At 49.2% G+C, this 26,987-nt stretch overlaps 1 protein-coding gene across 4 annotated transcripts in view; it reads right to left on the reverse strand.

Moving 5' to 3' along the window:
- The window catches only part of eda (ectodysplasin A), a 366,616-nt gene that overhangs the window by 272,858 nt on the left and 66,771 nt on the right, over window positions 1-26,987 (reverse strand). The window lies entirely within an intron of this gene.

The raw sequence follows: 26,987 nt of genomic DNA on the forward strand, positions 1-26,987 counted from the left end.
GTATTTACTGAGCTAAAGGGGAGTCATTAAAACTTCAAATTTATGTTTGAAATGGCATGTGGCGCAGTGAATAGCACTGGGACTGCGGTGCTGAGGACCCGGGTTCGAATCCCAGCCCTGGGTCATTGTCCATGTGGAGCTTGCACATTCTCCCCATGTCTGCATGGGTTTCACCCCCACAGCCCAAAGCTGTGCAGGTTAGATGGATTAGCCACGCTAAATTGCCCTTTAATTGGAAAAAAAAATTGAGTACTCTAAATTTATTAGGGCAGCACGGTAGCATTGTGGATAGCACAAATGCTTCACAGCTCCAGGGTCCCAGGTTCGATTCCGGCTTGGGTCACTGTCTATGCGGAGTCTGCACATCCTCCCCGTGTGTGCGTGGGTTTCCTCCGGGTGCTCCGGTTTCCTCCCACAGTCCAAAGATGTGCGGTTAGGTGGATTGGCCATGCTAAATTGCCCATAGTGTCCAAAATTGCCCTTGGTGTAGGGTGGGGTTACTGGGTTGTGGGGATAGGGTGGAGGTGTGGACCTTGGGTAGGGTGCTCTTTCCAAGAGCCGGTGCAGACTCGATGGGCCGAATGGCCTCCTTCTGCACTGTAAATTTTATGACTGTAAATTTTATGATATCTATGATGTATAAAAGAATACTTAAAATATATTTGGATAATTGAGACCTTGGCAGTAAACCTTTAAATGGCACAGGGAAGTTTTCCTTGCACGCACTTGTCGCTTGGAGGTTTTCCAAGCATTACAAACAAGGCAGGCTCCTTATTTTCAAATGTAGTACCAACATTTATTTATTTTAAAAATAAATTTAGAGTACTCAATTATTTTTTGTTTTCCAATTAAAGGGCAATTTAGCGTGGCTAATCCATCTAACCTGCACATCTTTGGGCTGTGAGAGTGAAACCCATGCAGACATGGGGAGAATGTGCAAGCTCCACATGGACAATAACCCAGGGCTGGGATTACGAACCCGGGTCCTCAGCACCGCAGTCCCAGTGCTATTCACTGCGCCACATGCCACCGCCGAGGTCCCAGGTTTGATCCCGGCTCTGGGTCACTGTCCGTGTGGAGTTTGCACATTGTCCCCGTGTTTGTGTGGGTTTCGCCCCCACAACCCAAAGATGTGCAGGCTAGGTGGATTGGCCACGTTAAATTGCCCCTTAATTGGAAAAAATGAATTGGGTACGCTAAATTTATTTAAAAAACTTAGTTTAAAAAAAATTATAGTTCTTGTTATAAATAAAGAGTAGAATCATAGAATTTACAGTGCAGAAGGTGTAATTGTGTTTAAACTTGCAGTAATTGTGTTTAAACTTACAAACCTGGTGGCGAACGCCAAAGACTTTGTTATTTTTCTAGGAGTTGGTTAATTAACTTGTGTTCTGACTCCGGGGCATGTGGGTCTGGAATTGACCGCGCACTAACCCAGGGTGTCGTAACAGTATTTATCCATCAGGCTTGTTCAGTGAATGCTTCCATCATTTTCCCTCTCCTTATTCAGTCACTCTTTCCAGCAGAATCACTCCCCATTACCCACCCTGCGACTTTAGAATAAAACTTGAGAAACCACGGAAAGGTCAAGCTCATAGCACGACAGCACCGAGAGAATATTAAGTTGTCATGGTTAAATTACTCCATGCTTTGGGCCTTAAAAGGTCCACAGATTGTAGAAAGAAGACAGACATGAGGAATGTATGAAGTTTCACTGCATTAAGATAAAATGGAACAGACACACAAAATGAAAAACACAGTGGTGATGTGATTGTTTGAAACTCACTGCCCAAGGACATGATTCAGTCTGATCACATTAGCAATTTTAAATAGGGAAGAGTTGGACGAGGATTTGGTGAGAAAATGACTCAAATGATCCAGGTAATGAACAGTATATTGAATTTTGAACTCTGGACTGGTCTGATGGATTAAATGATCTTTCTGATTCTATACATTCCTACGCTTTAATAAAAGCAGGAGAACATTAGATGAAAAAATAAAAGAACCTTGTTTGCCTGGGACAGGGTCGGTGGGGTTGGGGAGAGCGTGGGGGGGGGGGGGGGGGGGGAGGGGAGCTGCTGTGGCATCTACCACTTCAAGGTAACAGAGAGACCTTGTTAGATTAAGCATTACTAATGAAAGGGAGTGGTTCGACCTCAGGCAATATGAAATTTACCACTCATTAAGTATATATTACAGTATATCATCTTTACCCATAAAGACATTGCAGTGACAGAAAGTGTTAAACAGTAATTCAACCTCATGGTTCAGATTTTTAACATACAAAAATAACTTGCATTTATATAGCAACTTTTAACACAGTAAAATATCTCAAGGTACTTCACAGGAATGAAACCAAGCAAAAATTGACAACAAGCCCAAGAGAGAGACATTGGGCGGCATGGTAGCACAGTGGTTAGCACAGTTACATCACAGCTCCAGGGTCCAGTGTTCGATTCCCGGCTTGGGTCACTGTCTGTGCGGAGTCTGCACGTTCTCCCGTGTCTGCGTGGGTTTCCTCTGGGAGTTCCGGTTTCCTCCCACAGTCCAAAGATGTGCAGGTTAGGTGGATTGGCCATGCTAAATTGCCCTTCGTGTCCAAAAAGATTAGGTGGGATTATTGGGTTACGGGGATGGTGTGGGCTTAGGTAGGGTGCTCTTTCCAAGGGCCGGTGCAGATTCGATGGGCCGAATGGCCTCCTTCTGCACTATAAATTCTATGATTAAAACAGATGACTCAAAGATTGAGACTATCTTGCGCATGGTTTCCGTTCTTGCCACTTCGAATTGTCCACTGGACCATCCCAGTAATGACCATATTTCACAAGCAATTGTTAATCTCTCTACTTCAGCTAAAAAGCCATATTCAACTCCAACCCTAACCAACTGCCTCAGCTTCCCCCAGTGTTCACTAACATTATAAAGTGCTTCTTTTACTCAATCTCCATTCCTCTTCCATTTAAATTCCACCCTTGGCCTCTGCCTTTGCCACTTTCCATCCATAATAAATTGTCCATGCATTATTAACCTGCCCACTTCCTGATCTAATTGGCCACTCAATTTCAAAGTCCTTCAATGTCGTGTCATCCAGCTCGCTGTTCGCTGGTCCAGAAATATATTTTCCTAATTCCTGCAATCTTTTTTCCACCCTGCCTTATTCAAAGTTTTGAATAATTGTGTCTCCAGTATTCAAGATGGCTGCCTTGTGGTTCATCAGGGGTTCTCTACTCATGGGCCGATTCAAACCCAGTCAACCGGAGACACAATATTTGACAATAATTTCTCCTCTTACTCCTCCCTACACGATTACCTCTTCTGTGTTTTATCATCGGCTCTTTCCCATTCCTCATTTTTAAATTACTATCGCTGCGGTCATCTGCAACTGGAAGATGTCACAGGCTTCAACAGACTTTGATGGATCATCAGCTTGAACAACCAGCCACTTAAAACAGGGGCAGCTTTAACTGTGTTTCTTATTTAACCCATGTAGTAGCAGTTACAGAAAGAGTTGTACATCCATATATTTGTTACGGTGGGTTTAAGTCCATGAAGACATTGGAAGCATGGGATTAATGCTATTTTATTATCTGGTCAGGTGGTACTGAGATCAGCCTCTCCACTTCTGCGGAGTCAGACAGCCCATCCGATATGAATTCCCCGTGCAACAACAACAACTTATCTTTGTAATGTTCTTTGATTGGGCTGATGTTGAATATTGATGTTGCAGTGTGAACAAAGAACATTAGACTTTGCTTTATAAAGAAAGTTATTCATTACCAACACTACACTAACGAATTACTAAAATGTCTAAGATCTTTAAAGTTGGAAATAATGGTCTAACACTAACTTACACTCAGATATTACAGAGATACTCTAATATGCTATCAACTCCTTACTAACTCCTTCTCCTGAAACACATGGGGCGGGATTCTCCGACCCCCTGCCGGGTCGGAGAATCCCCGGGGGGCAGCGCGAATCCCGCCCCGCCATCCCGACGCGGGCAGCCGTATTCTCTGGCGCCGTTTTTCGGGCGGGGGCGGGCTTCATGCCACGCCGGTCGGGGGCCATTGGCAGTGGCCCCCCGGCGATTCTCCGGGCCCCAATGGGCCAAGCGGCCATCCATTTTTGGCCAGTCCCGCCGGCATGAATCACTCAACTGTCATACCGGCGGGACCTGGCAGGTAAGTCGGTGGGGGGGTCCTCGGGGGGGGGGGGGGGGGGGGGGGGGGGGGGGGCGGGGGCGGGGGAGGGGGTGCGGGGGGATCCGATCCCGGTGGGGGGGCCCCTACGGTGGCCTGGCCCGCAATGGTGACCCACCGATCTGCGGGCAGGCCTGTTCCGTGGGGGCACTTCTTCCTTCCGTGCCAAAATATGGCGGCCGGTCTGCGCTTGCGCGGAACCATGGCGGCGGTTCCGTGCATGCGTGAGATCACGCCGGCCTTTCGGCACATGCGCGAACAGCGGGAGTGGTTGGCGCCGGTTCTCCCGATGGAGTGGGGACTTAGTCCCCAGGAGTGAGAATCCCGGCCTAGGTGCGTCCGGGCCACATGCCTGCATACTCATCGGATGCTGGAACGACAACAGTTATACATATATTTACATACAGATGATAATACAGATGACAATCTACTTATCATCACAATGTTTAGATCTTTACCACAGTGAAACAACCCATGCTTCACAGGAGTATTATGAGGCAAGATTTGACAGTGAGCCCCCAGTGATGGAGATGTTATGGCAGAAGACCAAAATCTTGGTCAAAGCAATAGATTTTTAGGGGCAATGGGAGCGTTCAAGAACAGTCTGCCCGATGTTTCTTCCCATGACTGCGGTCTAATTTCAGTCCCATGTTGCTTCCCAAATTCTTTTCTTTAAAATTATGTTTATTGAAGCTTGACATAATAAGAACACAGCACAGGAACAGGCCCCACAGCCCTCCAAGCCTGCGCCAATCATGATGCCTGTCTAAGCTAAAACCTTCTAAGGGTCCGTATCCCTCTATTCCCATCCTATTCATTTATTTGTCAACATGCCTCTTATACGACACTATCATACCTGCTTCCACCACCTCCCCCAGCAGCGCATTCCAGGCAATCACCAGCCTCTGTGTAAAAAAACCTGCCTCGCACATCTCCTCTAAACTGTGCCCCTCGCTACTTAAACCTATGTTCCCCAATAATTGACTTTCCCACGCTGATAAAAAGCTTCTGACTATCCACTCTGTCCATGCCACTCATAATTTTGTAAACCTCTATCGGGTCATCCATCAACCTCTGTCGATCCAGTGAAAACAATCCGTGTTTATTCAACCTCTCCTCATAGCTAATACCCTTCAAACCAGGCAACATCCTGGTAAACCTCTTCTGTACCCTCTCCAAAACCTCCACATTGTTCTGGACGAGTGCAGACCAGAATTGTACACAATATTCCAAATGTGGCCTAACCAAGGTTCTATACAGCTGCAGCATGACTTGCCAATTTTAATTCTCAATGCCCCAACCAATGAAGGCAAGCATGCCAAATGCTTTCTTGAGTACCTTATCCACCTGCATTGCCACTTTCAGTGATCTGTGCACCTGTACACCCAGATCTCTCTGCCTGTAAATATTCCTAAGGATCCTGCCATTTACTGTATACTTCCCACCTGTATTAGACCTTCCAAAATGCATTTGTCCGGATTAAACTCCATCTCCCATTTCTCCGCCCAAGTCTCCAACCGATCTATATCCTGCTGTATCCTCTGACAGTCCTCATCACTATCTGCAACTCCACCAACCTTTGCGTCATCTGCAAACTTACTAATCAGACCAGTTACATTTTCCTCTAAACCATTGATATCTACGACAAACAGTCCCAGCAATGATCCCTGCAGAACACCACTAGTCACAGCCCTCCATTCAGAAAAGCATCCTTCCACTGCTACCCTCTGTCTTCTATGACCGAGCCACATCTGTATCCATCTTGCCAGCTCACTTCTGATCCCGTGTGACTTCACCTTCTGTCAGCCTGCCATGAGGGGACTTGTCAAAGGCCTTGCTGAAGTCCATGTAGACAACATCCATGGTCCTTCCTTCATCAATCATCTTCTTCACTTCCTCAAAAAGCTCGATCAAGTTAGTGAGGCACGACCTCCCCTACACAAAACCATGCTCCCTCTCGTTAATAAGTCCATTTGTTTCTAAATGGGAGTAAATCCTGTTCCGAAGAATCCTCTGCAATAATTTCCCTACCACTGACGTAAGGCTCACCTGCCTGTAATTTCCTGGATTATCCTTGCTATCCTTCTCAAACAAAGGAACAACAGAGGGCAGCACGGTGGCCCAGTGGTTAGCACTGCTGCCTCATGGCGCCGACATCCCAGGTACGATCCCGGCTCTGGGTCACTGTCTGTTTGGGGTTTGCACATTCTCCCCTTGTTTGCGTGGGTGTCGCCCCCCCCCCCCCCCCCACAACCCAAAAGATGTACAGGGTAAGTGGATTGGCCACGTTAAATTGCCCCTTAATTGGAAAAAATGAATTCAGCTATTTTCCAGCCCTCTGGGACCTCACCTGTTACCAATGAGGGTACAAAGATTTCTGTCAAGGCCCCAGCAATTTCCTCCCTTACCTCCCTCAGAATTCTCGGGTAGATCCCTTCAGGCCCTAGGGACTTATCTACCTGAATGTTTTTCAAGGCGCCCAACACCTCCTCCTTTTAGATATCGATATGACACAGACTATCCACACATCCTTCCCTAGACTCCTCATCCACCTAACTAACGAGAACGCAAGAGTGTAAGAAATTACAAACAAACATAAAACAAAAACACATAATTGGCTTAAACAGTATTACTATACCCCCCAAAACAACTGACAGTGTGTAGATCCTTAAAAAAAAATGGTTGCCATTTCAGGTAAAACCTCCTCTGCTGGTGAATTTGATTTTCTATAAATATAGAAATGTTATTAAGTCGTCCAAACAGGTAGAGACATTGGGAGGAATGGAAGCCCTCCAACCGAGCAACATCTGCCCGGATCCGGGCTCTCAGTGATGCAAAGGCACTGCAGCTGCCGAGAAACATCCCGCCTAATGCAAGTGAAACTGGACTTAGTTTTGTTTTATAAATTTAGAGTGCCCAATTAATTTTTCTCCAGTTAAGGGCAATTTAGCGTGGTCAATCCCCCTAACCTGCACATCTTTGGGTTGTGGGGGTGAAACCCACGCAGACATGGGGAGAACGTGCAAACTCCACACGGACAGTGACCCTAGGGCCGGGATTCGAACCCGGGTCCTCAGCGCCGCAGTCCCAGTGCTAACCACTGCGCCACATGCCGCCCCTGGACTTAGTTTTTAAGTCGGCTGAATCGCGCCCTTTATTTAACATCTCTTTTCATTAATTATTCCTCAGTGATTATTTTTTGACTTGCCCCCTCTCGTTTCTGTCACGGCAACCAAAGGAAACAGTCACTGGTTACCCTATCGTTGTCCTTTTTAATCTCGAAAGCCTGTATTTGGTGAAGGGGACAACAAAAGGAACTTGAACAATGGCTGAACCATATTAACGGCAAGCTGAGGTACAAGAATATAAAGCAACATTACCAAACATTATCTATCACACAATGGCCACTGGTAACCAAGGACAAATATTGGGTTGCTATGGGACCAGGCAGGAGTGGCACGGTCTTGAGATAAGACACAATGAAACAGCAACCAAGGACAGGCATGATTAATTGACCCCACTAAACTTTGAACTAACCACAAACAACGAGGGACTGAGAGCTGCCAGAAGGAATCAAAGAATGCACATGTGAGAATCACGAAAGAAATTGTGCTCACAAAGAATATAATAACTAAACAACATCCAGCTGCTTCACTGCAATCGGCGAGGTCTGGAACGGGTCTAAGGCTTCAATAGACTTTGTGCGTTCATTCGATCCCGGCTCTGGGTCACTGTCTGTGTGGAATTTGCACATTCTCCCCATGTTTGCGTGGGTTTCGCCCCACAACCCAAAAGATGTGCAAGGTAGGTGGATTGAACTCACTAAATTGCCCCTTAATTGGAAAAAAATTAATTGGGGACACTAAATTTATTTATTTTTTAAAAATCTGTGTGGTAGCAATTAATTCAAGATAATCTCTGAGAGATAGACTATCTGTATATTTGTTAAGATGGGTGAATCCCACTCTGTAACAACTACACTCACGTGGACAGCAGATCTTTGGATCGTCTCAAGTTTACCGAGGGTAGAATGTGGAAGACCAGCCAGGATTGTGTTGGGATAGTCGAGTCTAGAGGTAAGGAAGGGGTGAATGAGGGTTTCAACAGAAGATGAAGTGAGACCGGGGTAAAGTCAGGCAATGTTAGAGTTGGAAACAAGCTGTCTGAGGGCGGCACGGTGGTTAGCACTGCTGCCTCACAGCTTCAGGCACCTAGGTTCAATTCCGGCCTCAGGTGACTGTCTGCGTGGAGTTTGCACTTTCTCCCCGTGGCTGTTTGGGTTTCCTCCGGGCGCTCTGCTTTCCTCCCAGTCCAAAGATGTGCGGGTTAGGTGGATTGGTCATGCTAAATTGACCCTTAATGTTCAAAATGTTAGGTGGGGTTACTGGGTTACGGGAATGGGGTGGAGGTGTGGGCTTAAGTCGGGTGATCTTTCCAAGGGCCAGTGCAGACTCGATGGGCCAAATGGCCTCCTTCTGCTTTGTAAATTCTATGATTCTATGATTCCATTGACGGTACAAATATGAGGTTGGTAGCTCACCTTGGGGTCCAATGTGAACAAACTGTTGTCAGGGAGAGGGATTGAGTGGGTCGCTAGGGAGCCCTATAAAAACACAATCTGGGAAGTGCGGAGGTCATGAATAATTCCTGCAGATATTCCTCAGCTCCAGTGAAAAGCTTTAATATCTCAAGTCTCTCTCCACAACTGTAACTCCGCATCTCTAGCAACAGTCGACTCCATCAATGTGGCACCATTGCCATGGTTTTTACATAATCCTTATAATGGTGTTGCAAAAACCATGCAATATTCCAAGTGTGTCATTACTAAGGCCTTAAGGGGTTAATATTTGCTTCCTCATTTGGACTCTATGTTAGATATGAAAGCAAAAATTATTCTCAGTATCTTTTTTTGCCTTAGACGAATGCTAACTTAGTTCAACGGCCCAGGTTTTGCTCCAAGAGCAGAGGAAAACGTGCTCCATTCACCTTGCTGACAGATGCTCACAAAGTTTTTGTGGGCTTGCCTGCCGAAGTTTCCTCTATTTCCAGCTTAGTGCCCTCGACACAGGATCTGCGGCACATAACAATTCAGCAGGCACCAGCCGAACTCTTCAACCAATCAGAAGAGTCCTCGCTGGCACATGAAGAAAGATAAAGCAAGAAATACAAATTGGATTCAAATGATGCACAGAAAGCAAAACAGATTGGGAAATATGGGGGGGGGGGATTATAGGAGGTAAGAGACAAAAAGAACAAAATTATTGTTTCCCGATCTCCAACACTAATTTTCTTTTGAGGGAATGAGATACTACATTTGTAAAAATATTTGTTTGTGGCCAAAGACGTTGTTCAGCGGTAATTATCGCTCATCGCATTTCTAAAAAATACATTATTCCTGAAAGCATCAGCCGTACGTTTCTCGGCCGTTTTTGTGTGGCCCTAATGGGAAAGTGCTCCTAAAGGCTCACTCCTCTGAATACATTTCAATACTAAGTCTAGCAATGTGGACCATAACAGTGCACCTTGTGAAGGAGCAGGATATTGGAAAACCTCTGGATCGGCATGTTAACTGCGCAGGTAAGTAGTCTAGACGTTGGTGCCAGGTTCCCATTACTGCATGGATCATCTCACCACTATTCCATTACAAACAGCCTGGCCAATGATTCATGTACCAGCAATCATCACCAACCTAATTAAACTTCACTATTTAAATGTGTACTCTCCTTATTCATATTTCCAAAATAGATGACTTTACATTTTTCCACATTGCCCTGAGTCTGCCATTATTGCTGTGCTAGCCAAGTCAAATCAACCTGCTGTCTTTCACAATTTATTCCTGTTATAATTTTCGAAGCGCAGATTCCTTGAAATTAGCTGGTCATGCAACCGTTGCGGTTAATCTTCCACTTGGCATCCTTAGTTACCGTGCCTCAGAGATATTTGGATGAGATGCTGAGATATTCTGGACTGTTGTGATATTTCTGGTTGTTCTCAAACCTACTGGGCTCCTGGTGCAATTTACATCCACATTAATTGTTGGAACGTTGCCAACAATCATAATTACAACGAGAACACATCATTAAAAAATAACCTAGGTGTTTTCCTGAGGCAGTCAAAAGGCCGTCTATCTCAATCAAATGCAGCTCATTTCTAGAGGCGCAATTTAACAAAAAAAAACAGAGTTTCATTGTGGGCAGGGCTTGTAGCGCCAGGAACAACCCCGCTAACGAACGTGACTCTGCTATTTTTTCGGGCCTTGGCGGGGAATGTCAGAGTGCCAGGCTGGCAGTGTCAAGGTGCCAGGTGGCATCAGATGTGCCAGCATGCTATCCTGTCCAGAGACCAACCACCCGGCGGCCTCCAATCGCCTGGGAGAACCCCCACCACGTGCCGTTCCGCCTGGTCCCCGTTTGTAGAGACCAGTGCTGAACAGCACATGGCTGGGGTCTTCTCGGCGAGGGATTTGAGCCCCGGGCACTGCTTACATACAACGGAGACATATTTAAGTATTTAATATGCAAATTTAGGCCTGCACATTGTAGGCGGGTTCCAGATCGTGACGTCTCGTGAAATCCTGTTAAATCTCGGGCGGCGAGGCAATTCGGGCAAATCTCACGAGGGGCCTCTCTCTCGCGAGATTTACCGGCCGCACCGTGTCCCAAGTCAGGCGCGACATGGCTGTTCGATCGCGCCCTAGGTCCTTTCAAAACAATGAACTATTTAGGTTTATCTTTGTGTAGTGGAGTAAAGTTTCCCTTATTACCTCTTTCATTTAGCTTTTACTATTTTCTCGATCGTTCACCTGGATACTATGTTTCTCTGAATTGTTACTGAATAAGTTTATTTTTTTGTAGATATATTTCCCATCTGTCATCTTGAGCTTATGCTTTAGTTTGCTTTTGCTCTGTGCTCTGCAAATTATCAAAGCTCAGGTTGCTGTTTTTCCACAATTACGCCTTTAAAGTGTGTTGACCATGACAGAGCTGGAACACAGTAGGCCAGGTAAGCTTGCCAACCCTCCAGGATTGGCCTGGAGTCTCCAAAAATGGAAGCTGTGTGCAACCTCGAGAGAAGGTTAATGGAACATCAAAAGTGGTTGTTTTTCTTGTCATTCTCCTTGAACGTTTCTCTTTATTGGATATCAAAATATTGAAAATGGTGGGGGTGGGGGGTGAGAGGGAGGCTGTTTGGCTGACAAGCTAAGCATCGTCCAATTGGGTAATGGGTCTTTTTACTTTCCAATTGTCCTAGGAAGGCCATGCGTCTCAAGGGTGGCTGTGTCAGTGGACTAATGGGTGGAGCATGGGGGCAAGTCATGAGATGAAACCTGCAGGAAGATATTTAATTACAGTTGCCAACCTTTGGTCGTAACTGGAGTACCGCATACACATCAGGTCACCGCACTACAGAAATGTGTGATCTGAACAGACAGGTTATAAAGGACATTAACAAGGATGTTGCCAGGAATGAAAATTGTGGCTCAGAGGGATAAGCAGGGATTGTTTTCTTTGGAACAGAAGAGGCTGAGTGCAGGTTGAAATGAGGTGCGTAAAATTATGCGGAGAATGAAAAGAGTGGATAGGAAAAACCTATGTCCGTTAGCAGAGAGGTCACCGACCAACGGGCAACAAACTTAAGAGTAACTGACAGTAGATTTACAAGGCAGGCTGAGGAGAAATTGCTTTCACTGGTGTTCCTTGCTGTGAGGCTGTCAGCATACTCAGGCAGATCTCTCAATCCAGACCATTATGCCCATTTGAAAAATGTCAAGCATATCCAGGACCTGACCCCACATCTGTCAGAGGCGCGCCGACTGTTGAGAATGCTCCAGAAGGCGGCCAATTGATAAGGAGGCCCAGTCAGAGAGGCAACCCCAAGAGCAACGGTGGAGGCCGCAGAAACCTCAAAATAGAGACACTCTATAAAAAACGATTTATGTTTGGACAGACAGAGCTTGCAAGGCAATTAGTACGAAGTGGAAATCCTTCCACGGGAAAGGTTCATGCTTAGGCTGCAGTCTTTGCACTTTTGTGGTGTGTTCACAAGACCTATGCCAGTGGGGGAATCAGTTGCAATATTTTGTTCATTTCTGGACACCAGGGGCAAAATTCTCCCCCAACGGCGCGATGTCCGCCGACTGGCGCCAAAAACGGCGCCAATCAGACGGGCATCGCGCCGGCTCAAAGGTGCGGAATGCTCCGCATCTTTGGCGGCCTAGCCCTAACATTGAGGGGCTAGGCCGACGCCGGAGGGATTTCCGCCCCGCCAGCTGGCGGAAATGGCGTTTGTCGCCCCGCCAGCTGGCGCGGAAATGCGGCGCATGCGCGGGAGCGTCAGCGGCCGCTGTCAGTTTCCCGCACATGCGAAGTGGGGAGAGTCTCTTCCGCCTCCGCCATGGTGGAGGCCATGGCGGAGGCGAAGGGAAAGAGTGCCCCCACGGCACAGCCCCGCCCGCGGATCGGTGGGCCCTGATCGCGGGCCAGGCCACCGTGGGGGCACCCCCCGGGGTCAGATCGCCCCGCGCCCCCCCCCCCCAGGACCCTGGAGCCCGCCCACGCCGCCTGGTCCCGCCGGTAAATACCAGGTTTGATTTACGCCGGCGGGATAGGCAATTTCTGGGCGGGACTTCGGCCCATCCGGGCCGCAGAATCCAGCGGGGGGTCCCGCCAACCGGCGCGGCCCGATTCCCGCCCCCGCCCAATCTCCGGTACCGGAGACTTCGGCGGGGGCGGGGGCGGGATTCACGGCGGCCAACGGCCATTCTCCGACCCGGCGGGGGGTCGGAGAATGACGCCCCCTAATCAGGAATGATGTCAAGGCCTTGGAGAGGGTGCAGAGAAGATCCACCTGAACAATAAGAGGGATGAGGAACTTCAATTACGTGGCCAGCCAAGGGAAGCTGGGGTTGCTTCCTGGCATGAGGGCCAGTGACTCCGAGAACAGAGTTTCAGTCACATGTAAGCAATGCAGATGTGTGGTAAGAAGGGAATCAAAATGTGAAAAAGTTAGATTTCAGAAATGAGAAGATTCAGAAATGTGTGCCTGAGAAAAGCTAATAAATGTAACTTTGTTTTAATTGGAAGGGAATATTTGAGTTGACCCAATCAAAACGTTCAAGATTTGGAAGAGAAGACGAAAAGTGACGAGGCAAATTCATTGTGCAAAACAGCAGGGAATGCAAATTAATAACAAGGAAATGAAGCAATGCTGCATCACCTGGCACAGACTTTTCACCAAAAGGTATTAAAACTCGTGCAAGGTATTTCCAGGGAATGCCTTTCAGTGGGGTACGTGAAAATGGGTTTTTCAGAGCTAATCGGAGAATCGCCGGTGGGTGGCGTGAATCCTGCCCCCGCCAGCTGCCGAATTCTCCGGCGCCGGGGTGTTGGCGGTGGCGGGAATCACGCCGTGTGGCATCGGTCGGGGGCCGTTGGCAGCGCCCCCCCCCCCTCGGCGATACCCCGGCCCGCGATGGGCCGAGTGGCTGCCCGTTTCCGGCCGGTCCCGCCGGCGTATATCACAACAGGTCCTTACCGGCGGGACCTGGGTTCACGTGCGGCCTGCAGAGTCCTCTGGGTGGGGGGGGGGGGGGGCGGGCCACGGTGGCCTGGCCCACGATCGGGGCCCACCGATCCGCGGGCAGGCCTGTGCCGCCAGCCGCTGTCAATCTCCGCCATGGCCGGTGCGGAAAAGAACCCCCTGCGCATGCACTGGGATGACGCCAGCACACGCTGGTGCTCCAGTGCATGCGCCAACTTGCCGGTTGGCATCTGTTGGCGGGGTGCCAAGCCCTTCCATGCTGGCTGGCGCGGCGCCAAACACTCTAATGCCGGCCTAGCCCCTGAAGGTGCGGAGGATTCTGCACCTTCGGGGCGGCCCGACGCCGGAGTGGTTCACGCCATTCCTCGGCACACCCCGCCGGCTCGCGGAGAAATCGCCCCTGGTATTTATGTGCAGTCATATCTTTCATGGCCTCAGGATAGCCCAAAGTGCTTTATAGCCAATAACTTACTTTTGACATCTAGTCACTGCTGTAGTATACATGGCAAACAATTTGCACACAGGAAGGTCCCACAAACAGCAATGCAGTACCATAATCTGTCTTAGTAAATATTGGCCAAACCAGTGACCCCCCCACCCCCGCTATGGGATTTTTTACATTCATGCATGATGACAGACAAGGCATCGGTTTAATGTGGCATTCAGAAAACGCAATCCCTGAGAGTGCCGCACTCCTGCACTGGGGAAGTCAACCTCAATCTTGCACTCGGGTCTCTGTGGGAGAACTTGAATAAACATCCTTTTGGACTCAGATGAGTGCTTATGAAACTCAACAAGTTTCCTTTGTCCCTGCAAATTTTCGGTTGAAGAAATAATCCAATATCTGACACCTTACAGTATTACTGTGGTTAGATCTCACCAGACGTTGACATTAGATCAAACAATGTTACCAAATTATCCTGTAGGAGATGACTGACAGTAGGACTTTATGCACATGAATATAAACTAAGGTAAAGTACACTAACAGGAAATTACTTGGTTATAATAAATTGTATTAACAGTGACAAGTACAAGTATGATTACGCTCACAAAATGGTTTTGGTTTCTCTGCATCTTGTTTAAACATCTTGCTTGTATTTCAGGGATTAGTCTGACTATAAAATGCTTTGAGGGAAACCCTTTGTTCAAACCCTCTCCACTGAGTGCACTGCTGACAATCTGGGTATCCACCTGCCATTTGCAAACACACAGGTAAAACACATACAGACACACACACGCAGTCACACATGTCGTGTTGGGTGTTCCACTATACAGACAAACCAACACGGTTGTAGATGGTACAACTCTGTTTTATTACTCTTGATAACAACATCTGTAAACCTATGACTGTGGTTCGTAATTTACCCGTTCACCTGTGGACCTAGCCCTAACACTATCTTAGAGAGGCACTCAGCACATGGTGTATGTCTGAGTGGCACGCTGTAAGCTCTGTGCCCTGAGCTGTCTCCTGCTGGAATGAACCAGAACTGTGGTGTTCCCCGTTTTATCGTGCGTGTGCTCTCACTGGTGATTGGCTGTGATGTTGCGTGTGTGTTGATTGGTCCGTTGATCTGTCCATCAGTGTGTATGTGTATTTGCACCATGATATGTTTATCTGAATATCATGACATCTCCCCTTTTTACAAGAATATGTGCCTATGTGGCAATAAATATTGGTGTGTACTGAGTGCAGCTGAATATGTGTGTGCAATATCTATAACATGTACATGAGGCTAAACGATATACATAGGAAGGTGTCAGGTGCAACATAGCAACGAGGTTGTACCATAAACAAAACAAGTGCAATCATCAAACATCGAAAACGACAAAAAGAGAAACACATTAACATTGTGGCATAACACTTTAGTGAGTCCAATGTGCAAATAGGCTCATAAGTCCAGCCTAGTAGGTGGACGACGAATTCGGGTTGACCGTTAGGGTGGCACACCATTCATCACCCGGATTACCGCTGTTCACTGGCATCGGCTGGTGGGTCCTACTTGGGGACATCCGATTCCTGTCAATGACCGCAACGCGGAAGGCTTCCCGGTCATCGATATCACTGGTCTGTACGTCGTCAGGGTATGAGTCAGTGTATGGAGGCTGAATGGCCCACACGTCCCTGCGAGGCTGGCAGAATTGGGGAGCGTTGGCAGGCTGAGCTGCTCGACAGCAGGCAGCATAGTGTCCCATCTTGCCACAGCGGAGGCATTGTCGATTCTTTGCTGGACATTGCCGCTTTAAATGTGCGGATCCACAGTTGCCGCACGTCGTGACGTCATGATGTTTGTTGCGCCACCGCGCATGCGCAGTTCGGTCCTGCATAGAGCACGCCTGCGCGTCACGTCCCTCTGCATCGACGTCTCTTTTGGCGCGTACAAGCGTGGGAGGTCGCGGAAAGCGTGCAAAATGGCCGCCCTCGTCCAGGCTGCGGGCCAGGAGGAACTCGAACGACTGGACCCGCTCGGCCTCGTAGGACCCCTGCCGTGCCGATTCGGCCGCCTGGAATTGGGAGTACCGGCTGGTCGCGTATTCATGGTGGACACAGGCTTCGATAGCGGTGGATAGGGTGAGGCTCTTAATTTTGAGGAACTGCTGGCGTAAGGTGCCCGAGGTGACCCCAAATGTATCTGGTCCTGAATCATGGAATCGGAGGTGGCCTCATAGCCGCAGGATTGCGCGAGGATACGGAGGTGTGTCAGGAAAGATTGAAAAGGCTCATCCTTACCCTGCAGGCGCTGCTGGAAGAGGTACCTCTCGAAGCTCTCATTCACCTCAACGCTGAAGTGTTGGTCAAGTTTTAGAAGGACTGTCTTGTACTTCGTCTTGTCCTCACCTTCCGCGAACTCCAAAGAGTTGCAGATGTGGATGGCGTGTTGCCCTGCCATGGAGAGGAGGAGGGCGATTTTCCTGGTGTCCGATGCATTCTCCCTTTCATGGCTTCTAGGAAGAACTGGAAGCGCTGTTTAAACAGCTTCCAGTTGACACCGAGGTTTCCAGCGATTTGGAGCGGCTGCGGTGGGCTGACGGTGTCCATGGCGCAGGATGGCGGATCCCTGAAGCTGTGCAGGTAGGTCTCACAGTTGCTGGGTTCCAATCCTGGTACTATGTCGTGTTGGGTGTTCCGCTATACAGACAAACCAACACGGTTGTAGATGGTACAACTCTGTTTTATTACTCTTGATAACAACATCTGTAAACTTATGACTGTGGTTCGTAATTTACCCGTTAACCTGTTGGCCGCCGTGAATCCCGCCCCCGCCCCTGCCGAAGTCTCCGGTACCGGAGATTGGGCGGGGGCGGGAATCGGGCCGCGCCGGTTAGCGGGACCCCCCGCTCAATTCTCCGGCCCGGATGGGCCGAAGTCCCGCCCAGAAATTGCCTGTCCCGCCGGCGTAAATCAAAGCTGGTATTTACCGGCGGGACCAGGCGGCGTGGGCGGGCTCCGGGGTCCTGGGGGGGGCGCGGGGCGATCTGACCCCGGGGGGTGCCCCCACGGTGGCCTGGCCCGCGATCGGGGCCCACCGATCCGCGGGCGGGCCTGTGCCGTGGGGGCACTCTTTCCCTTCCCCCTCCGCCACGGCCTCCACCATGGCGGAGGCGGAAGAGACTCTCCCCACTGCGCATACGCGGGAAACTGTCGGCGGCCGCTGACGCTCCCGCGCATGCGCCGCATTTCCGCGCCAGCTGGCGGGGCAACAAACGCCATTTCCGCCAGCTGGCGGGGCGGAAATTCCTCCGGCGCCGGCCTAGCCCCTCAATGTTGGGGCTCGGCCCCCAAAGATGCGGAGCATTCCGCACCTTTGGGCCGGCACAATGCCCGTCTGATTGGCGCCATTTTTGGCGCCAGTCGGCGGACATCGCGCCGTTGGGGGAGAATTTCGCCCATGTAGTCACACACGCACAGAAACATACACACACACAGAAAAACATAAGCACAGGCATACACACATGCACAGTTACACACAAGCACAGAAATACACACACACACACACAGTCTTACATACATGCAGAGAAACATTCACACTATGCACACACACACATACAGAAAAACACATGCACACATACAGAAAAACACACACACAGAGACATACACGCACAGAAACACAAACGTACAGGCACATACAAAAAGACACGCACATGCACAAAAACAGACACGCACAGAAACACACTCGCATGGACCACAGACACACAAATGCACAGACACACGCATATACATACAGGGAAACACACACACAGACATAGAGAAATATACATGCACAGACACGCATACTCGCACACACATGCGCAGAAATACGCATGTATAGAAACACACATGAGCAAACACACACACGCATACACACTTATGCATGCAGGCACATGCACACACAGAAACATGCACACAGACTGATACACACAGAAACACACATGCAGAAACATGCACAGACACCATGCACATACACAAATGCACATGCAGATACAATGCACACATACACTAACATACAGACACACAGAAACACATGTAGACACCATGCACAAATACACATGCATGTACCCTAGCACACATGCAGAAACTCACATGCGGACACCACACACACACACACACACACACACACAGTTACTTTTCCAATGTAATAAGAATATTACAGCTGCAGGCTAGAGATTCCAGTTCTGTGGCTTTGTGAACCCTTCAGTCTAAATTATTCACAAACCACATAAAATAGAAATTATGATTTTCTTCAGCAGCTGGAGGGAATTAACAACCTTTGACTTTCAAACAACACAGCACAAACTAGCGCCATGCTGTAACCAAAATAAGGGGAAAGGGGATTTTAAATGCTGTTTGCTTTTTGCCAACTAAATCTTTACAAATTTATCCATGTTAACTGTTTGGCAAAACTTGCGGCTTCAGCAACAACAACAGCTTAAATTTATATGGCAGCTTTAACATAGCAAAATGTGCCACGGCGCTGTACGGGAGTGTTAGCAAACAAGAATTGACACCGCGTCACATTAGGAGCGGTTAGGGCCAATCGTCAAGGCTGGGTTAAAGAGGTAGGTTTTCTGCAGCACCTGTCAGGTGGAGGAAAGAGGGGTAGACCAGAGAAGGGGTTTAGGGAGGGAATTCCACAGTTTCCAGTACAGGCAGCTGAAGGAAATGGTGGAACAGTTAAAATTAGGGACATCCAAGAGGACAGAATTAGAGGAGCGCAGATAGCTCGGAGGATTGTGGTGCTGGAGGAGGTTACAGAGATAGAAGGCGACAAGGTCACGGAGAAATTTAAAAACAGTCGTTCGAGTTTTAAAACTGAGGTGTTACTCAAAAGGGTATCAACGCAGGTCAGCGAACAGAAGAGTGGTGTATGAGTAGGGACACAGGCAGCAGAGATTAGAGAGAACTCAAATTTAAGGAGGGTTGAATGTGGTTGGGGTGTGTGGTCAGAGGTGTGTTGCAACAGGTAATTATTTTATTTATTTATTTATTTTTATTTTTTCCAATTAAGAGGCAATTTAGAGTGGCCAATCACCTACCCTGCACATCTTTGAGTTGCGGGGGCGTGACCCACGCAGCCACGGGGAGAATGTGCAAACTCCCCGCGGACACTGACCCGAGGCCGGGATCGAACCCCGGGTCCTCGGCACCGTGGGACAGCACTGCTGACCACTGCACCCCCGTGTCGCCCCTGCAACAGTTAATTCTAACGATCAAGAGGTATGAATGAGGGTTTCAGCAGCCCAGAAAACTGAATTGCGGGAACTGGGTTTGACCATATTATGCATCTGGGATGAAATAATCTTAACGATGACACAATTATGTGGTCAAAGGTTTATCCTTGGGTAACTATCACTGAGCTAAATGGGGTAGACCTAGCAACTCAAGGCTGGACATCCATGAGGCGCTGTGGTGCAGCATCAAAATTGTATTCAGCCACAATCTGCAATCTCATGGCCCGGCATATTCCCCACTCTATTATTACCACCAAGCCAGGGGATCAACCCTAGTTCAATGAAGAGAGCAAGAGGGCAGGCCAGGTTGCAACACCAGGCACACCTAAAAATTAGTTGTCAATTTGGCAAAATTACAACACAGGGCCGCTTGCACACAAAACAGCAGACACAGCAATTGGCAGACAACCCACTGGAGGAGGAGGCTCCACAAATACCCCCATCCTCAATCAAAAACAGAAGATATGGGACAATTGCAGCAGGTCTGACAGCATCTGTGGAGAGAGCTAATTCAGATTCCAGATTTGTTTCAGATTAAAGCATGCAGTAATTAACTTTTATCTACCCCATCCTCAATGATGGGGGAGCCCAGCACAACAGTGCAAATTATATATATGATTGAAGCATTCACAACAATCTTTAACCAAAATTCCCAAGTGGGTGATTCACCGCGGCCTCCTCCGAAGGCAATTCGATTAATTCCATGTGATATTAAAAATAGCTGAGGGCACTGGATACTGCAAAAGCTATGGATGCTGATAATATTCCAACAGTACTGCTGAAGGCCTGCGCTCCAAAAGTTGCTGGGTGCCTCGCCAAACTTTTCCAGTACAGTTCCGACACTGGCGTCTACCCGGAAATGTGGAATATTGCCCAGATTTGTCCTGTACACAAGAAATTGGGGCAAACCTAACCCGACCAATTACCTTCCCATCAGTCTACTCTTGATTATCAATTAAGTGATGGAAGGGGTCAGTTTGGGCTCTGCCAGCGCCAATCAGCTCCTGACTTCATTACAACTTTGGTTGAAACATGTAAAAATAAAAGCTGTACTCAAGAGGGAGGGGAGGGGAGAGTGGCTGACCATGATATCAAGGTAGCATTTGACCGAGTATGGCATCAAGGAACCCTTGCAAAACTGGAGTCAATGGTCATCAAGGAGAAAACTCTCCGCTGCTTGGGATCACCCCCAGCACAATGAAAGATGGACATGGTGGTTGGAAGTCAGGCATCTTAGCTCCAGGACATCACTGCAGGAGTTCCTCAGGGGAGTGCCCTAGGCCCAACCATCTTCAGTTGCTTCATCAATGATCTTCCTTCCATCATAAGGTCAGAAGTGGGGATGTTCGCTGATGACTGCACAATGTTCCACACCATCCGTGACTCCTCAGATAATGAAGCAGCCCATGCCCAAATGCAGCAATATCCAAGCTTGGGCTGACAAGTGGTAAATAACATTCGCGCCACATAACCATAGAAAGGTTAAGGTACAAAAAGAGGCCATTCAACCCCTAATGTCTGCCTGCCAAAAAACTGGAAAAGAAACTATCCTCTTATTTTAATTACATTTTCCAACACTTGGTCCCTTGCCTTGCAGGCTACAGCACTTTAGATGCATAACCATATCCTTTTAAATGAGTTGAGCGTTTCAGCCTCAACTACCAACTTCGGCAGTGAATTCCAGGTACCCACCACCCTCTGTGTGAAAAAGCTTTCCCTCATGTCCTGGTTAATCCATCTACCATAGGATCCCGACAGTGCAGAAGGAGGCCATTCAGCCCATAGAGTTTGAACCGACCCTCTGAAAGAGCACCCTACCTAGGCCCACTCCATCGCCCTATCCCTGTAACCCCCACCTCATCTGCACATCTTTGGACACTAAGAGGGAATTTATCCTGGCCAATCCACCTAACCTACATCTTTGGACTGTGGGAGGAAACTGAAGCAGCTGGAGGAAACCCACGCAGACACAGGGAGAATGTGCAAACTCCACACAATCACCAAGGTTCCTGAGGCAGCACCTTCCAAACCCACAACTGCTACCAACTAGAAGGACAAGGGCAGCAGGCTCACGGGAACACTTTACCTGCTCTGGTCTACATGTGACTCCAGACCACAGAATATGGTTGACTCTTAAATGCCCTCAGGGATGGGCAATAATTGCTGGCCAAACCAGAGGCACTCACATCGCATGAACAAATTAAAAAAAAACACCACTTGTTCCCCTCCAAGCTACGCAGCATCTTGACTTGGAAATATATTGCCATTCCTGGACTGTTGCTGGGTGAAAATCCTGGAACTCCCTGGTCTGCACTGACCCTCCAAAGGAGCATCCTACGTAGTCCCACTCCCCTGCCCTATCCCTGTAACCCTAGTTATTATAGGCGTGGTGATGATATTATGACATCGCCTTGGAGAAAAGGACAGAAAGGGTTACTCGTAAAATATTAATTTCTACAGAGAAAACTGGCATTTAACACACTATCATATCTCAAAGTGTGCCAACAAAAAACAAATTAAGGTAAACAAACAACGGTAATTGTGCAAGATCCTGCAAACAGCACTGAGATGAACGATCAGTTTATTTGGGTGGAGTTGCTTGAGGAAGAAATGTTGGCCCAGAGACCAGTGCTGTGTGACCTTTCAATGGGTGGAAGGGGAGATGATTCAATGTCACATCCTCAATGCAGCACTTAAATCCTGGTTTTGATCTGGAAACCACAAATCTATGATTCAGAGAAGAATGCTACCAACAAAGCCAAGCTGGCATTGGACTGGATGAGAGAACACAGTACACTTTTTGTGAAATGGAGACTGCCATGTGTTTTATTTCAAATTTTAAAAACAGTACTTCATGGGATGTGATCATCGCTGGCTGAACCAGCATTTGTTGCCCATCATTAACTGCCTATGAACTGAGGGGCCTGCTAGGTCATTCAGAGGAAAGTTGCTGTGCTGTGGATCTGGAGTCACATGTAGACCAGACCAGGTAAGGACAGCAGACTTTCTTCCCTTAAGGATATTAGGGAACCACATTGCTTTTTACTCCAAATTACGATGGACGGGATTCTCCAATCCCGCAGCAGAATGGCCACGCCGTCGTGAACACTGTCGCGTTTTACGACGGCGTGAACGAGCTGCTCCCAGTACTAATTCTGGCCCCTACAGGGGGACAGCACGGCGCTGGAGCGGTTTGCGCCGCTCCAGCTACCGTTCCCGGCGCGAACTGTGCGCCGCGGGATCCACGCATGCGCAGTTGCGTCAGCGCCAATGAGGACATGAGCAGTGCCACCGGCGTCAACGCGCGCATGCGCAGTGGCCTCCTTCAACGCGCCGGCCCCGACGTAACATGGCGCAGGACTACAGGGGCCGGCGCGTAGGATAGGAGGCCCCCAGCCACAGAGGCCGGCCCGCCGATTGGTAGGCCCCGATCGCGGGCCAGGCCACATCGGAGACCCCCCCCCGCCGGGGTCGGACTCCCCTCCCCTCCCTCCCCCCCCCACACCCCCACAGGCCGCTGCCTGACCCTTCCACACCGAGGTCCAGCCGGCCCAGAGCAGGTTAGAATGGCACCGGCGAGACTCGGCTCTTTTCTTACGGCCGCTCGGCCCCTCCAGGCCGGAGAATCGGAGGGCTGGCCGCATAGAGCGGCCCATGACCAGCGCTGCGCCAACCAAGCCGGCGCCAAAGGCGCCGATTCTCCACTCTGCGGAGAATCGCATGCCGGCCCGGCCCAGAGCTGGGAGAATCCCACCCAATGGGCGAAATTCTCCGGTATCGACGCGATGTCCGCCGACCGGCACGAATCAGTCGGGCATCGCGCCGCCCCTAGGTGCGGAATCCTCTGCATCTTGGGGGGCTCAGCCCCAACCTTGAGGGGCTAGGCCCGCTCCGGACTAATTTCCGCCCCGCCAGCTGGCGGAAAAGGCCTTTGGTGCCCCGCCAGCTGGCGCGGAAATGACTACTCCGGGCGGCGCATGCGCGGGAGCGTCAGCGACCGCTCACGGCATTCCCGCACATGTGCAGTGGAGGGAGTCTCTTCCGCCTCCGCCATAGTGGAGACCGTGGCGAAGGCGGAAGGAAAAGAGTGCCCCCACGGCACAGGCTCGCCCGCAGATCGGTGGGCCCCGAACACGGGCCAGGCCACCGTGGGGGCAACCCCCGGGGCCAGGTCGCCCCACGCTCCCCCCAGGACCCTGGAGCTCTCCCGCGCCACCTTGTCCCGCCGGTAGGAGAGGTGGTTTAATCCACGCTGGCGGGACAGGCATCCTCGCAGCGGGACTTCAACCCATCCGGGCCGGAGAATCGCGGGGGGGGGGGGCCGCCAACCGGCGCGGCGCGATTCCCGCCCCCACCGAATCTCCGGTGCCGGAGAATTCAGCAACCGGCGGGGGCGGGATTCATGCCAGCCCCCAGCGATTCTCTGACCTGGCGGGGGGTCAGAGAATCTCGCCCATCGCTTTTATTAGTCGCTTAATTCCAGATTTTTTTATTGAAAGCAAATTTCACCATCTGCCACGGTGGGATTCAAACTTGGATCCCCAGAGCATTAGTTTGGGCCCCTGAATTCCACTATGGGCTCACAATATCACTGTGCCACTACCTCCCATTTTGAAAGCTGGGGAGCTGCCTTACTGAATCCCTGCAGCCTATGTTAACTCACAATGGTTTGGGGCGGCATGGTGGCACAGTGCCTCACAGCGCCAAGGACCCGTGTTCAATTCCGGCCTTGGTTGAGGGTGTGAGGTTTGCACATTCTCCCCGTGTCTGCGTGGGTTTCCTCTGGGTGCTCCGGTTTTCTCCCACAGTCCAAAGATGTGCAGGTTAGGTGGATTGGCCATGATAAATTGCCCTTAGTGTCCAAAGATGTGTAGGCTTGGTGGGGTTATGAACTAACTGGGATAGGGCAGGTAGTGGGCCTAGGTAGGGTGCTTTTTCAAAGGGGCGGTGCAGACTCGATGGGCCGAATGGCTTCCTTTTGCACTATAGGAATTCTATGATTCTATGAATGCCGTTAGGGAGGGTGTTTCAGGTTTTCGAACAGTCAAAGAAATGCAATACAATTTCAGGTCAGGGCAGTGAGCAGCTTGAAGGGGAGCTTCCGGGTGGTGGTATTCCCATACATTTGCTGCCCTTGTCCTTCTAGATGGTAGAGGCATGGATTTGGGCGATGCTGTCAAAGGAGCCTTGGCGAATTGCTGCAGTGCATCTAGATGGTACACACTGCTGCCCATTTGTGTTGGTGGTGGAGAGAGTGGATGTCGAAGGAGGTGGAGTGACAATCAAGCAGGGCCGCTTTGTCCTGGATGGTGTTGAGGTTCTTGAGTGTTGTCGAAGCTGTACTCATTGAGGCAAGTGGAGAGTATTCCATTACACTCCTGACTTGTGTCTTGTGGATGGCAGACAGGTTTTGGGGGGGTCAGGAGGCAAGTAATTCACCCCAGAGTTCCCAGCCTCTGACCTGCTCTTGTGGCCACAGAATCGATATGGCGGATCTCGTTCAGTTTCTGGTCAATGGTAACCCCCAAGATGTCGACAGCGGGTGATTCAACAATGAAAACCATTGAATGTCAAAGGGAGAAGTTTGCATTCTCCCTTGTTGGGAACGGCCATTGCCTGGCACTGATCAGTCCAAACCTGAATGCGATCTAGGTCTTGCGGCAAATGGGTAAGGCACCTCATATAAAGTCACCTCCTCATGAATAGTCACCTCATCTTGAAAATGTTGCATTTTTGATCTCAAATCAAATCCTCCCTAATAGCCAAAACGTTTTCAGACCCTGCCTCTGACAGTCGACAACCAGATGCGAAGAGGATACTTTGCAACTTAAACCAAACAGCATCAAAATCAGTTTACCAGTATCCATGTCGGAATATTTTATTCAAGAACGGCATGTTTACAACTTCAGTACGAAACTAAAATTTGAGCGTTTTCCTGGTGACGCTGATTTCCATTTTAACGGGAGGGGGAGGTCTTTCTGTGACTGCAATCAACAAAGGGTGAACTCTGAATGGAGCAGGAACGCCACAAGGTGAACTAACAGCACCCCCCCCCCCCCCACCTAATATCAAGACACCAACTGCATCCTAATGATTATTTTGCATTTTTAGTGCATTGCCATTGTAAAACAATCTGTATTCCAGTCATAATAAAATAAAGCCGGCAAACAGAATTTCAATCATGCTGTATAAACTGTGGAAATCAGTGAAAATATTCTGTGGTTATATGATGGGAACAGCGTGTTTTTTTAAATTGATCAATAATCACAATACGAAGCTCCAGGCACTTTCCATGCCTTTATTTTATTTTTTCTGGCTCATTTTTGGCTCAACAGACATTGAAGAGTCAAACAGGCTCTGTCGGTACCAGCAACAACAATCACTTTGTGCCCCACTGTATTTAAGCTCCACTCTCCCAATGCTGAACATGAAATGAACGTTGCGGAAATACTGGCTTGCTGGGAAACTGCACAAAGTGTCCTGGAATGGTATTCCATTACACTCCTGACTTGTGTCTTGTAGATGGCAGACAGGTCTTGGTGGGGTCAGGAGGCGAGTAATTCACCCCAGAGTTCCCAGCCTCTGACCTGCTCTTGTGGCCACAGAATTCATATGGCGGATCCCGTTCAGTTCTGGACAGAGTCCATTTGACCTGTTGCGTCCATGCCAGCGCTCTGCAAGAGAAACTCAGCCAGTCCCATTCCCCGGCCCTGGGGTTTTGCTCCATCTCAGATAATTTAAGGCCTTGATTGAATCTACCTCCACCACACTCACAGCCAGTGCATTCCAAATCGTCACCACTCGCTGTGTAGTAACGTTTTTCCTCACACTGTCAATCGGCTTCAACTGGTGTCATCTGGGGCGAAATTCTCCTACCCGCCCCGCCACATTTCTGCCCCGACCGGCTGGCGGGAGTCTCCGTAACACCGGCCAGTCAATGGGGTTTCCCATTGTGGGGCAGCCCCACGCCGTCGGGAAACCCCCCGCCACCGGCAAAACGGAGGCTCCCGCTGGCGGAGAATGACGCCCCTGGTTCTCGATCAGAGATTTTCTTTTCAATCAAGAGGCTGTCTCTATGTCCTCAGGAGCTTCCAGGTTGGGGAACACAAACTGCCGTTAGAAAAATAGCTGCTCCCCTGAGTCCATGGAGCCCTGCAGATCTTTGGATAAACAATCTTAATCCTCCCTTTGAAACTGCTTGGACCTGTCAATCAGAATGTTTGGAAAAGGCAACAGTCCGTGAGATTGAATGGAAACAATGCAGTTCAATGTTGATAGACTTCTGAGCATACAAACTGGCAGGAAAAATGCAAAGGAACTCATGGAAAAAGACCAGGATGCATCTACAAAGACAAAAGGTTCTGGAAATTTGAATAAAAATAGAAAGTGCTGGTAACACTCAGCAGATCTGGCAGCATCTTTGGAGAAACTGATTTAACGTTTCAGGATGATGAGAACTGGGAAAAATCTGAGATAGAATCATAGAATTTACAGTGTAGAAGGAGGTCATTTGGCCCATCGAGTCTGCACCAGCCCATGGAC

The sequence above is a fragment of the Scyliorhinus torazame genome, chromosome 5, assembly GCF_047496885.1.
Source record: "Scyliorhinus torazame isolate Kashiwa2021f chromosome 5, sScyTor2.1, whole genome shotgun sequence".
Lineage (NCBI taxonomy): Eukaryota > Metazoa > Chordata > Chondrichthyes > Carcharhiniformes > Scyliorhinidae > Scyliorhinus > Scyliorhinus torazame.